Source organism: Alligator mississippiensis, chromosome 5 (assembly GCF_030867095.1).
Source record: "Alligator mississippiensis isolate rAllMis1 chromosome 5, rAllMis1, whole genome shotgun sequence".
Lineage (NCBI taxonomy): Eukaryota > Metazoa > Chordata > Crocodylia > Alligatoridae > Alligator > Alligator mississippiensis.
Genome location: NC_081828.1, coordinates 140,172,111 through 140,185,449, shown reverse-complemented (window position 1 = coordinate 140,185,449; position 13,339 = coordinate 140,172,111). Strand labels below are relative to the sequence as shown.

The 13,339-nt window shown below is 42.0% G+C and overlaps 1 protein-coding gene across 2 annotated transcripts in view; it reads left to right on the top strand.

Annotated features, from left to right (window-relative positions):
* Positions 1–13,339, top strand: part of SH3BP5 (SH3 domain binding protein 5) — a 70,530-nt gene that overhangs the window by 23,822 nt on the left and 33,369 nt on the right. The gene's annotated exons all lie outside the window — the stretch shown is intronic.

Here is a 13,339-nt window from a genome sequence, read left to right as displayed (position 1 = left end):
TTTTCCTCTGCTAATGATGGCCTTTCAGACACTAAAGACCCACTCATGCTCCCGCCTCTCAGCAGCTGCAGTTGCTTCAAAACCAATTACACAACTTGGATTTCTGTCTCTTGTCTTTAAAAAGAGAGCTAAATGCTAAGTGTCTGAGCTACAAAAATTGAAGGGGTTTGGATGTGTTCAGTCCTGCTTCTGCTGCTCTATCACCAAGAGAACTCTGTCCTGATTTGTCTTGCTGAAACCTAAAATATATTACGCTTAAGTGGGCAGTGAATCCTCCTCCTTGTGGTGCAGTGTCACTTGGTTCATGTTGCCTGCAACTGTAAAACTTGGGTGTCTAAAGTTAGGTACCTCAATACATATTGCTCACTTTATTTGGGTCAGATAAAACCCACTTGTCTGTGGCAGGTGAGGGGGTGCGGGAGCAGTGGCTGTACAGGGAGCGAGTGACTGAGTGCAAGGCATCTACTTCTCTTTGAAGAAGCCAGTGGGCAGGATTTGGCAGTTGACCAGGCCAGGTGCTAATTCCAGTTTGTGTGTTTGTGTAATTGGAGAGGAGACCAACCCATATGGTTCTCCTCTGGTTGCTCTCAATGTGGGTGGGGACGAAATAGGGAGCAGAGTGTCTGGATTTGGAATGAAAGGAGCCAGGCGTGATTCTGATTTCAAGGCCATGCCTGCTAATGGGGAGTGGAAGTGAGAGAGGAAGGGAATGATAGGGGAGACCCCTTTTTTAATATAAAAAGTAGATCAGGTACATTTTTGGGAGTACAGAAGAGGAGGGAAAGGTAGAGAATGAATGCAAGGAAAGAAGAAAGTTTACAAGGGGAAGATGAAATACATTCTTAAAAGAAGGTAGCAAGTGCTCCATGTTTTCTGTCAAGGGGAAAAAGGCAAGGGTGGATAAAGCACAGGAAATGGACCAAAGAACAACTTCAAATTTATTAAATAGACAATTGCTTGAGATTTTGCACAATAAGTAATACATATGTCTTAATTACCAATGTGAGACTTTGGCGTCAAGGCTTTTGGTTGGAATGGTAATGATGATACCTGGGTTTAGGAGGCTTAGTGGTCAGGCTAAGAGATTGGGGTGGGGGGGTGGGGGGAGGCAAATATTTGAGTTGTGTTTATAAACAGAATGCTTGTGTGCTTAAAAATGTGGTAGATGCCATATAGATGTGATCTCTGTCTCAAAAAGCTTAGGAGACACTAGAGAAAAGGCTTAACAAAACAGCAGTGCAGCAGGGAACAAGAGATTGGTGATGACAAAACAAGATCTGAGAGTCGCTTGAGTGTATGTGCACTTTGTATTTGTTGCGTTTAATAGTATGCGACTAATGTATACATGAAGCATGTTTTTGTAATTCCACCAAAATAAATCGTATGTAAATTTCAAAATACTTAAAATGTTTTAAATTAGAAAGATCCCCTATTCCAGATGTCTTAGTCATCTGGACTCTAATGCCATTCCACTTTATTTAGCTGTAGGACACACCATCTCTCTTTTTGGTGGCCTTCTAGCTCTGTTACTGTGCTGTTGCTCAAGAGAAACAATATCACAAAAAAAATCAGTGTGAGGTCCTGTTGAGCTAAAAACTGTACAGATACAGAGCAAAAGATATTTCTCATGATTGTTGGCTAAGGTCTTGAGACATAAAAATATTTACTGTCAAGGAGAATACAGTAGTGTTCACGATATGTAATAACATTTTACGCAGAGGATGATGCAGTGGTGTAGTTGCATCCCCTTTGATTTCTGGTCCAGCCAAAATTTAAAACAAACTTCCTGCCAGTGGTAGCAGCATTTCTATGCAGGCAGCAGTGAAGGGGGTCATGTGACTCCATGGCTCATTGAAATCTATCTGATTCCCTGTAAATTCTTTGTTCCATAGGTATTAACAACCCTCACTCCTTTTTTTTAATGGTCTTAATGTTCCCCTTATCAAACTATTCTTTCTTCCACAATTCTGCTGTCTGTTAGGAGCTCTCGGTAATGTAGCTCCTGTTTCAAAGCCCTGCAGACTGTTTTCAACTCTAACTAAAAACATTAACTCAGGTATGGAATTAACTTTCAATGAGGCATTGGATTGCACTGTCAAGGTGCTCAGGAAGGCTTGATTTTGCCTTATAAATCTGAGAGATGTACATTTAATTCTAATGACTACAGGACTAATGAAACAATAATAATAATCTTTTGATTATTTTTGCCTAGTTGTAGTTTTTAATACATAATGCATAATAAACAAATTTGTTGCTGCTGTGCACCGCAGCGAGGAGTCCGGGAGCCTTAGAGGCCGTCAGGCGGGTACTTGTGACGATGGAGTGGAATTAATTAGGCGGATGCTTATCGGTTGCAAAGCAAGATTATTTACTCACGCCGTCATGGTGGTGAAAGACGGAGGTCAGAGGTACTTGGTTAGTTACAGCTTAGAGTTCGTCAGGTCGGTCTGCATAAGTGTTCGGAAATGGTCGGGCAGAAATGGTCGGGCCGGCAGTCGTTGATTTACGTCTGAGATTGGGTCGAGACGGGGGGGGGGGGAACTGACAAGTGATCAAATTGTCAGTTACTCTGACATGTACGTTCAGAGGTCTCCAAGGTGTGTGCGGAGGTCCCCGTCTTCATGGAAGTGTATGCGGGTTTTATTTGAATAATGGCCAATTGCTTTTCGCCACGTCATAAATTGAATTAGAATCGCCAATTACATAGCGGTTTTCGCTAGGGTGTTATTTTAGGGCTACTCCCTGTATTACTCTGACCAGTTATAATGATTTATGTAAAGCAAAGAAGGTTGAAGTTTTATTTCTGTTAGTGGCGCAGCAATAAATTTCATTGTTGGCATGCATAGCAAAGGAGGCTGTTACTATCATTTTGTTAACCCTTAGTTAACCTAGTGCAAAATAAAACTGCTTTAAATAGTATCTCTTGCTTGTGGCATGGGCACTTACTTAATTGGGTTGTGACAAAATTAATGCACATGCCAATAAAGTTATATTTGCTTTTGCTTCGATCTTAAACTGAATAATACAGCTGTAGCCCCCTAGCATATTAGTAAAGCTTCTAGTTTCTTTTTACCTGGGGAAAAATACGTTATATGTGATGATGCACCAAACCGTCTGCTCCTCCCTTTTCAAAATCCTAGATCCACCCATGCCTTCGCATAAGAAGATTTACAAGAAAAATTACTGTGTAAACTAGGTAGAAAACATGCCTTGTCTTTGTCATATTTTTTTTAACTGGTTCTCAAAAGTGCATAAAAGCATTGGCAGCTAAAGTGACAAAATGATTCTTATCTTTTGCACTTCCCATTTCATATTTTTCTAATTACCTTTTAATATAGAAATATCCTACTTAAGTTTTTATTTCAGCCTTATTTTTGCTCAAATACTGGTATAGTTCTTTCTGAACTTTCAAGCACAAGGTCCTTTGCGACTGAAATAATGTGGTTAAAAATGTGGTTTCCCAAACTATTTTTTAAAGTATATGTGGAGAGAGGGAAAAATCTCCCAACTACTCTGTGCCACCCACATAAGCACTAACATATTTATTTATTTCTCAGTAAGGAGAAGTCTAAATTACAAATACAAATTTTCTGGGAATGAAGATCTAGCTTTTACTGTCAGTTAGATTAGCTGAAATGCCAAAGTTGTCCCAAGTAACTCAGGTTCAGAGTGTTGAATTCTTGCCTCCTTTAAGCTGGATTTCCTGATGCCAACTGCGTTGAGTCATGCCAAGATGGTTGGCTTTAGTAATGCACCAGCACGGTTCTTCTAGCAAAACATTTTGTGTTGCATCTGTTAAGGTGAGACCAATTAAAAGTGTTATGAAGCTTTAAAGTACAAACTTTAAAAGTACCAGGCTTATAGGTGAAGGTAAATACATCCTTTAGGGCAGCTTGAGAGCTGAGGCTTTTCTTGTCCTTTTTCTTTTTCTATTTTGTGCAATAATGCACTGGCTGGAAAACTTTGTGAACTTAAAACAAATAAAGGTCCAAAGTGAGAGGTCTGTAACATCTTCTCATGCCAGGGCAGGGAAGTATGAGCTTGGTTGGAGACCAGCAACTCTCCTACAATGTGAGGATGGTTACTGGGTTGGTAGGACTTTTATCTTCTACTCCCTGTCCATTTAGTAGAGCTGAGACAGAAACTACTCATTGCCAAAGCATTCACTTTAGACTGGCAAACTCTTAGGATCTATAAAACCTTCACCATATGTGAAAGGGATGAGCACTAAATATTTTTGTATAATGTCCTACAATCATATTCATTACTAAAATATATATTTTAATGAGGCATGCATTTGGTGAGGGAAGTACTGCCTAGGAAGCTGAGCATATAAAAGGGCTTAGTTCTCTTTCTCCGGTCTTCTGTATTCAGAAGAGAAGCTGGCTATGATAGCAGCCTCCATATAGTTACTGTTTTATGTGGTTTGTTTGGGTTTTTTTTGTTTTTGGTGGGGGGGGGGTTGGAAATATCTCCTGGTAGTCAGTCACCACTGCCATTTGTTGCAGTCTATCATACATTATTACTAGGGATCCAGGTTATCTGTTTGCCATGAAAAATGTAGATTTTCTTTAAAGGAGAAAAACCTGGGAAATGGGGGGGTCCTAAGGGGCTGTTTGGGGCTGGGGGGGAGCAGGGCACAGGAGGCAGGGGGCACCATGTGCGTGTGCACACATACACATGCACATGGCAGCCAGGCAGTGTGGTGGAGAGCAGCTCCCTCCAGGTAAGTCTGTGGGGGCAGAGGGCACAAGCGACATATTGGGAGGGGGGGAGAGGGGAGGAGCATTCCCCCTGAGATTTTTGTGCCCACAGTGAAGATAATTGAAATGAATGCATGTTTGTTTCCTCTTAAGTAGTCTTAGATGACCCATCTTCACAGCCAGATCCTTTTTAATATTCTTGGCTTATATTCTATGTAGCAGCTTTCTATTGCAAAAGATCCTAAAGTACATAAAAAACAATATGCATGTTGATTGCTTCACTAGAGTGGGAATGTTATGGCATGCAACCCCTGGGATGTCATGCAACCACTTAAAAGTGCCATAGACTATGAGGATAATGGGAATTGAAGAGTAATTCGTTCAGTTCATGCTGTAGAAGCGATGGTGGTTAGGTAGGCAAAAATGTAGTTGCCCAGTTTGAAATATTCTTAGGCAGTGTGTTTGATAACATCTATTTGGTCCAGATCCAACAGCCCTACATTGAGTAACTGAATCTTCATCCCAATTTTTTCTAGATACTAAATAGATGGCCAACTGGTATTTTGGTAGCACTTACAAGTAACGGAACTGTAGTTGCTTTCCGCATTTAACAGACAAAACCCAGTTGCTTTTGTTTGTAAAGGTGAGGAATGATGGTTTTGTGTAGCTTGATAAATGGTGAAGGAAGAGTGATTTGAGAAGGAAAAATTACATGTCAGCAAAACTGACAAACATATTCATATTTGGCAGCCTGCCATGGAGCTAGTGAAAAGCAATGCTTTTTGGCACAGTTGTAGTAAAATAACCAACTGACCTCTTTTGCTTGAGGAAATGTTTGTTTAACCAGGTAGAACCTGAGAAGCTAAGGGAGGTATGTTTCTAAAGGAAGGAAATTGGATACAGTGAATCTTTAATTTTTTTTTGTAAGTCTTTCAAATAAAATACAAATAGCAACTTCCCACAACCATAGGCTGTGGTGCTGCACAATGCTGTACTGTTAATGTAAGCTCTACTTTGTTTGGATCATTGCTAGAACCCTTGCTATAAGTGAAAATGGCATTAATCTTAGATGCTGTATTGTTGCTAGCAAACTCTAATCCCGGTCTCTTAGGAGGTGGACAGATGTTATGCTTAGGATATTTTAATTACACTTTAGAACTCATAAGGACCTTTACATGTGCTCCAGGAATGGGGCAGGTGGCACTTTAATTGGAGCACCGCAATATCTTGTGAATCAATGTCCCAGCACTTGGAAATGGTGTGCGAGTGCTTGAACTAAAGCCTGTTCAATGGGCTTTGGTTCAGGCTCCCCCACTGCCACTTTTAAGCGTGGGGGTGCTGATACATGAGATGCAGGAGGCTGTGGGAGCATGGTAATTACCACAGGCTCATTACCGGCAGACTCGATTAATTGATTAATCAAGTCTGTTCCAATATGCTGTAATTTCAGTGTATTAGAGCAGCCTCTGCACTCGTGTTCAGGCACCCAAGACATGCATTGCACTTAAGACAGGTTTAAACTTCCTGGAATATTTCAAAAGCACCCTGGGAAAATCAAGTACTGTTTTGAGCTGCTCTTTCATGAACTGGCTCAGTGTTATGTGCAGACAGAGCATTCTGTGAGTATGTCTGGTCAGTCCTCCAGGCATCCCGAACTGCACCGCTCTTCATCCCCACCCCCAAACACATGCAGGGCAAGGGGCTGCTCTGGAATGAAGCCTGGACTGTACTGCTTACTGAGACCACAGTCTGCAGGGTGGGGGTAGTGAAAAGGCTCTGGTTTCACTTCCCTGCTAGTGACCCTGGGTGGGAATCCCAGGCTCATTTGGGACAGGGGGTGGGCTTGTTTCACATTCTGCTTCCTCACTTGACATCTGTGAAATGTAGTCACAGTGTTTTTGACATGGAACAAAGCTCTTACGGAGGTAGTGACTAAAGCAGTTTTGAAGGAAAAAGAAGACAGATTGGGACAGAGAGACTTGAAAGTTGGCCATCTAACAACTTGTGAGAATTTCAAATGAGAGGAAATACACATGAAGGAGGATAAGGAGAATTGTTCAGACACCTTAAAGCTCTACGCAAGCCCAGCAGGAGGAGGCTGTGGGTTGTGACACACATTTATTTTCTCAGAGCCTTTATTTCAGCCCTCCCAGTATTTGATTCCCCAGGGACCTGCTCCTTATGTCAACCATTTTCCCTGGTGACCACTTAATTTTCATGATGAAATACATAATTAAATCTATTGATGCTCCCTTCCTGCCATCGTCTTGGGGAAACCGGGTCAGCGTGACGTAAGTTCTGCTGTGAAACATGGAGTTTCCTTGGCCTGACTACAAGGGAAGCTTCAAAATATATTGCTCTCCCTTCTTGTTTGTGGGGTCTGAAATACGGTGTATGCTCTGGCTGTGACTGGGCACAAATCCAAGTTGAAGCCTCACATGAATTATAGCAAGAGGGAGGGAGTTTGACATGCTATAACTATTTAGGGAGGGCAGTTGCTTCCTGCTTTTCCACTGCAGACTCTAGTAGCCACAGGAATTATGTTTATTTCTAGAGCAGGATATCCACTGGGTTAGGAAGAGGAAATCTTTCACATACTCTAAATTGTGGAGTGTCTTTTGTGCTGTCACTTGAGGATCTGATCAACAGTGACTAACCCCTGTATACTGTTGTCAGTGTATCATGGTTCCCACCCTCTGTTTTCAAGTATATGAAACAAGACCTGCACAGTCACTGGACAGATCACTCCTCCATAACCTTCTGTTTGCTTTTGTAAAAAAAAAACAAACAAAAAAAACCCAAGCAAAAAATGGTAAAGCCTATTTTCATTCTGTATATTCAGTTCTCAGTATGGTACATTAGGCCAAAGATCTGAATACAACTAGGGAGGAATGAGGACAAGGAAGACTTGACTCATTTAGCAAACAGGCTTTGGGTGACTGAATTTTAGAACCCGGCTTACAATTTATTTGTCGAGTCTGTCATCTGGGAGAGTTAAGGGTCTTAGACAAACTGTTCAAAGCCACTGGGAGAACTGTACATGGTCTTGGTGAGATTTGGAAAGTTAGGGCCAGAGATCAGATTTGTGACGTAAAGATTCTGAATGTACTACTCTTCTTCCTGTCGCATCTGTTCAACCTGTTATGCAACAGTATACGAGTAGCAAGCGAGTTTCATTTATTCATTAAATCCCAAGCAGCTGGCTCCTATGGTGTTTCATCCTATCCCTGCTTCTACCACTCTTCTCAGTGTTGCCCTGGTTTCCAACTGGAACATCAGCAGTTTGTAGTTCTTATCTCATCTATTTAAATACTTACCTGGCATGACCAAAGTTTAGGGTTCTGTGACTTTCCACCAGTTGCTACAGGAGGAAAAGAATCAGTAGTAAAACATATGAAAAACTATGCTTCAGACAGTGGCTTGGCTCTGGACAGGCCTGGAAAGTAAGAACTAAATTTCAGCCATCTTACGAGCAGGGATCTGGGTTTTTTATTTGCAGTGGAAAAACACTGATTTTTATATCCTTATAAACTAAGGATATCCCTTCACTAAGGGATTATTCACTAATCCCTTAGTGAAGAAAAATGTGGATTTTTCCTTTTAAAGGAGAAAAATGTAGGAAACCACAGGTTTCCCCTGCAGGCTGGCAGAATTCCAGTCTACAAGGGGCTCCTTGTGGCTGGGGGAAGTGGGATGCAGAGGACAGAGGGCACCACGTGCATATGCACATGTACGTGGCAGCCAGGCAGTGGTGGAGAGCAGCTCCCTCCATTCCCTCTAGGTAAGTCTAGTGGGGGCAGGGCAGGAGGGGGCACAGGCAGTGTAAGGGGTGGGGCATATGCCCACAGTGAGGCACAGGGTTGCAGCTGGGCCAGAGTGAGGGGCATCAGCAAGGTTGTGGCTTGGGAGTGAGGGCCAGCAGCATGGCAGGGGCAGGGCACCCGGATATCAGGGCTGCTCAGTGCCACAAAGCAGCAGGAGGCCGGGACGGGCAGCTGCAGCTGGAGCTGGGTCCTGGTGAGCAAAGGCAGCAGGAGGAGCTCTGATTTTTCTATGATAAAAAAAAGCAAAGTCAAATGCCAAAATATGTAGGTATTTAGAATTAATTTTATTGTAATGGTTGGGGTACTGGTAGGCTTCCAAATTGCTTTATAATGGTAAATATATCAATAAAACATTGTGTTCAACTGATACATTGTGGCATTTCATTTTAATCATGGAAAAATGTGGGTTTGGGGTTGTTAATGGGAGAATTTGGGATTTTTAAACAGACAAAACCAGGATCCCTGCTTATAAGTAAAGTTTCTGCCTATGTAATTTAGGATTCTGCATGCTGTGCTTATATCATCTCTCTTTAATTGCTTCAGCATTAGGACTTGGTGTTCTGTGTCCTTTTGGGTGTTTATAGACGTGCTCCAGGAGTGCGGGAAGGAAGGAGGCACTTTAATTAGAGCTGCTCCGAGAGTCACTCTTATTTAAGTGCCCAGAGTGTCACGTGTATCAGCCTCCCTTCACTGAAAAATGGTGGCAGGGGCACTTTAACGAAAGCTCGTTGAATGAGCTGGAATCTGTTGGAGTGCGGTAGTTACCATGCTCCAGCAGACTTGATTAATCGTGTCTGCTCTGATGCGGTGTAACTACAGCACGTTGGAGCAGCCTCCCTGCATATCTATAGAAGCCCTTTGTGTTTGGGATGTGGTGATGTAGTTGCTATTTTGATTGCCTAATTAATCAGGAGTGGTGGTGGTTTGTTTGCCACATTTCCATCTTTCACAGACAGACTGGTGAAAGACAAACTGTTCTGATGAAAGATGCGTATTTTGCGTAAATTACTGCTTGTGAACAACAAAAGTCTTCCCTGGGATAGTCCACCATCTGAAGTTGTTAATTAACACTGTATTGCTGCAATGACTACCCTTCTTCCTGGAAGTGGATAATGATCTTTATTCATGTAGATAATTGGAAGAATTCCTGCTAACAATTAATGCTGCCACTGCTCCAACCCCCATCAAATTTCTGAACCTGTGGAGAGCTCTTTTCCTGGAATATAATGCAGACCCCAGTTTTTGCCAGCTGTTTTCTTGAGGGAAAGGTGTGGGTTATGTGGGAAGATATGGTAAAAATCATTCTACTGGTGACTTTTAGCAGCTTCATCTCATCAAGCTGCTGTTCTCCTCCATAGATGCTGGAGAGGGGACAGTGGGGTGGTGGCTAACTTGTTGAGGATCATTGGGATGTTAAGTGGAGGCAAATCCCACTCATTGGCCACCTTCTTTTTGCTGGCTGCCTCTTGGATTCTGAACCACCTCTTACGCAGTCTCATGTATCAAAAGCCCAAAGCAGCAATACCTATACTTTCCCTTGAGGCAGCTACAGTTCAGGTGTGTTGCCAATACAAAATGTTACACATGCTAAAAAAGGAAACTTGGTTGAAGGATTAGTTGAATATCAAAATAAGCCCAAGGGAAATGCCACAGAGTTAATGCATCTCTCCCTTCATTTGCTGCTCTTTCTTATCTGCTTTCCTGGTTTTTCCTTTCCTGTTTTTTCCCTCTTGTATGGTCAACCTCAAGTGTTGTTTGTTTTTTTTAACAGGCTGCAAACTATGCAAATGTATTATTTCAAACACTTAAGTCAGTGAGAGAGGTATACAGGAGATAACTGTACCCATGTTTTATGCTGTGTACCTGTTTTGTATGTTTGGCATAGATTACTGCCAAAGCAAGCGCAGGTATCTCAGATATATTTTTATGAGGAAAGGTGAGTAAATACTTATTGTCCATGATCTTGGTAAGACAAAGCTCATAATGAAGTAACGAATGCTCACTTCAGTGGTTGCTACCTTAATGCACCTACTTTTCGTTGATGTTATTGGCAATTGCTACCTCCATCCTGTTTTGTTTAAAGCTTTTAATACAGTGGTTTGCATGATGAACTCTTGGCTACATAGGAACAAGTTGCCACAGGACACAATAGGGGCAGAACTCCCTTCTAAGCCCACGGTAACTTAGTTTTAATATACATATCCTGACTGTCAGTTTCTAGGAAAGATCGTCTGAAGAGGTTAAATTCCCTGTAGTAATGAGACTTGCCTGTTTTGGCTAGTTTGCCCTCTAAGAAATGGAGGTGTAACTGGTGTGGTTTATTTCTTAGGCCAGCGTTTGCCAATACCATGGCCAGTACTCAGCAGGTTAGTGCAACAGCTTGTAGATGTAGAGACCCTTTCATCTTCCCCTGTTGCAGCCTTTGCTGCTTCATCACCCACATTGACGTGTGCCCCTGGAAATTAGAAATGGTCAATTCAGCAGCAAAAAAGGAGTCAGAAAAAGGATGGGGGTAGAGGGCAGTGGTTGCTGCATTAACTCATTGGGTGCTGGCTGTGATGATACCTCTTTTTGTAGCAGTGGTTATTCCTAAAAGCAGGACACCTCTCCTGCAGGAAGCTGTTGACGAGCACCAGAGCCATGAGCACCACTGCCCAGAGAAAGGTGCAGATTTTCTAGGGGACCTCCATTCTGCACTCCTTCTTAGTCTGTGCCCTGGGCTCATGCCCTGCTCTCTCACTCTTAGTTATACAACTGGTAAGAAAAGTATCACTCCCTCTTGGTAGCCAGTTTTCTGTATTAAAGAGAAGAAAAATTTTCCTGAGAAGACCATAGAAGAGGTTTTGCAAGTGTGGTTTTTGTTTTTTGTTTTTCTTTCCCCTGTCTACTTTTTACTTATTGTTTGATGGGCTAAAGCATGCTTCTGGATGTTGTTTCTTTAATATATTTTTTTCTAAGTGCACTCTTATTGTTCAGGTTTTTGCTTCTTGGAGGTGTGATTGTCTGCATTTCTGGCTGTTCCTGGCCCTTGTGTACCTTTTCTGTTGCATCTTTTCTGTGGTGTTCGCCTATTTCCTTTCAGCTAGACAAGACTGGCTAAACCTTGTTCTCAGAGGGCATTGTTGCTGTCCCTTACCTGGCTGATGGTTTGGGCAATTGGTGGTGATTCAGTCCAGTGGCTGAATGGGCATCCTCAACAGCTCCTTGCATGTGAGAATGGAATCACATCTTCATTTATTTTGTTTACTTATGTGTTTATGTTTGCGAAGAAGGGGTGGAGGGTGTTTACATAACCTTAATGCTATTCCCTTAGAGAGTCTGTAGGAACAAATACTGATATTTTGATGCTGATTAAATGGGACGTGAATCTGGTCTATAGCCTGGTTCACTGAATTCTTATTATCGCTAATAATTAGAGAGAGGAATGTGCAATGGCAATCTTCCAGCCTGTGTCCTTAGAATTTTGGCCCTTGTAGCTGCATTGTACTTCAGCAGGGAAGACAACTGTCAGTTGTAAAGTAATATGTTTGCCAGGTTGGTTTTTGTGATTTTAGAAAACAACTGTAAAATATAACCTCAAACTTGCTATATGTGCTACTTGCTGACATGGATGTGCAGGGTTTTAGACTCTAGTTGAGCATTTCTGTATTTTATTTGGACACTCTTTAAAACAGAACGTCTTACCCAGACTGGCTGTGTTCCTGTAATCTCATTTTCTAGCAGGAGAAGGGGATGGACAGCTCGCTCTCTTTTTTTGGCTGTATTCAAATATACCACTAACAGATGGTGTTGGCTGCATGAGAAGCCTGCCTGTGCCATTTTTAATGAGTACAGCATGGCATACCCGACTGCCAGAGATATGCTGAAGAAGGAGAGCAAGTTTAGTCTAATTTAAAATCTTATTCTTTTTGAAACAACAGGTAGGGATTGGGCATGTGATTTGAGTTCTGAGAGATCTCTACGCATCCTATGGAGATGCCTGGAAAATCATTGTTTAAAAGACAGTGGAGTAGGGCAAACTATCACACCATCTCAACTGTTTAAGATGACCAGAAATATATTGAAGGAGAACAGCTCTGACTCGTTATCACCTACTAGAATAGGACTGGAGACTTTACAGCCTTCTTGGCAATACATGTACAGTATTTGGAGAGTTTTCAATGTGCTCTCTCTACAGAAACAGTCATGGGAGGAAGTGTCTCCAGTCTATAAGGTCATCTCCTTTATTTGGCACTTAGCAATGCCATGTGATTGCTACAGTCTGCCTTTGTGACAACAAAGCGCATGCTTATATGATATGAATTGAGGCTGTAGGCGGAGTGAGGTGCCACATGGGGTTAGGTCTGAGCATTTTATCTCATTTTAGCCCCTGAAAAGGGGCTTTAGATGTGTGTTAGGTGACAAAGGTTTTGAGTGGTTTTTTTTTTTTCTTTTCTTAGTGTGCATTTCATGTGTTTGCCTGTAGAAGTAGTGTGTGTGGTGGGAAGGGGACTTTATGCCTGAGAACATTGCTATAAAATGAGCTAGAAGTCTCTCCAAGCCTGCCATGTTGCCCTAATCTTACCTTCTCTTCCCTCTCTTTCCAAAAATCCACCATGAAAATAAATAAAGAGGTAGATTCCTGACCAATTCAGCCTCTAGAAGAAGGAAAAAGAAGCAAGTTACCTGATCTAGAGATTTCTGATCATTACATTATACAGACATTTCATTATTTATGGTGCAAGGAGGAAATAGTTCATGCTCCAAATGTTGGAGGTTTTACAGTTCATCTGAAATGGCTTAAATCTCCCAACCTACTTTTGAGAAGGCAAG